Here is a 1,464-nt window from a genome sequence, read left to right as displayed (position 1 = left end):
GGTCCGTCATAGCACTTTCCTGTGCGGAAAGACGAAATTTGTAAATATAGGTAAGTAGCAAAACGATCCCTGAATAATTAGAATTCATCATCTCAGTCCCTTAGTTAATTTTAAAGAAGCCTACGTTGACCTCACGAGTTCATGATTTGGCTCTACAATTAGACAATCTCTAATTAATTTCCATTTATTGATTATCATTTCCGACCATATTTTATTTTTTATTTTATTTTTACTCCCAAAAAAATATATTTCATTCTTCTAACTTATATAAATTATCAAACACGCACCTTTCTATTAATTTGGTTTTAACAAATATATAATTCATATTTTTTTTTTCATTACAATAATATTAAATAAACAAACTTTATATTTATAATTAATTAATAAATTTAATATATAACACAATATTATAAGTATTAAATATTACATTTAAATAATAATTAATAGATAAAAAAACCATAAATGTATAAATATATAAAACGAGAAAGTAAAACCGACAACTCAAAGTTCGTCTCCATTTTGGGGAAAATGAATAGTATAACACCAAATATAATGTTATGCTATTCATTTCCCCCAAAATAGGAGAATAAATGGAGAAGAGTTGGAGAGCAACATAGGAAAAATAGAGAATGAGAGTGGGTTAGAGATGCTAGAGTGCTCTCCCACATATGCTTTATTTGTGATGTTACTTTGAGATTGTTTATTTGAAGTGTATTGATTTATTGTAGTTTAACATTGATAATAAAAATATTTGAGATTGTTTATTTGAAGTGTCTATTGATTTATTATAGTTTAACATTTATAATAAAGATAATAAAGACTTTTAAGTATTTGGATAACATCATTTCATAAATATTTATTGACTTTAATAAAGAATTTTTATAAGTTAATTCATTCGTATTGACTTGTTTAAAGAGTTTTTGATAAGTTATTTTCTAATTACACATATAAACACTATTCTCCAAACACAAACAGATAACTTATTAACTTATTATGTTTTTATGGTACTAGATAAGATAAACCAAACATTTTTTTTAATCTTCATTTTGATGTTGGATAAGTTAATAAACATTTTTACTTAAAAAATTACTTCTTTAGTTTGGCTGTTATTTTCTTAACTAAATCTTCATCTTGTACAAGTAATTACCTCTAAAAATTAAGCAAAGTTTCCACTAACCACCAAATGAAATAAGTATTTTAAAAGGAAATTGTGAAGAAGAATGATGCTTTTTTTTCCTTACTTAGGACATCTGTAAGTATTCAAGATCCATGTTTTTTTGTTTCTTGAATGCTAGTTCTAGGATAGTTGGCTTGGTTTTGGTCTCATCTTGTTGTTTGGGTGGAGTTTGGAAAACTCCAAACCCAAAGGTTGAATCTCGGGGTCTTCTAGACCCTTTGTGGGAGTTAGAGATGATTGTTATCATGCATTTGATGCCATACAAGGTCATGGATTCATTTTTGGTC

The sequence above is a fragment of the Lactuca sativa genome, chromosome 2 (assembly GCF_002870075.4).
Source record: "Lactuca sativa cultivar Salinas chromosome 2, Lsat_Salinas_v11, whole genome shotgun sequence".
NCBI classification, from domain to species: Eukaryota; Viridiplantae; Streptophyta; class Magnoliopsida; order Asterales; family Asteraceae; genus Lactuca; species Lactuca sativa.
Note: the sequence above shows the minus strand (reverse complement) of the source record.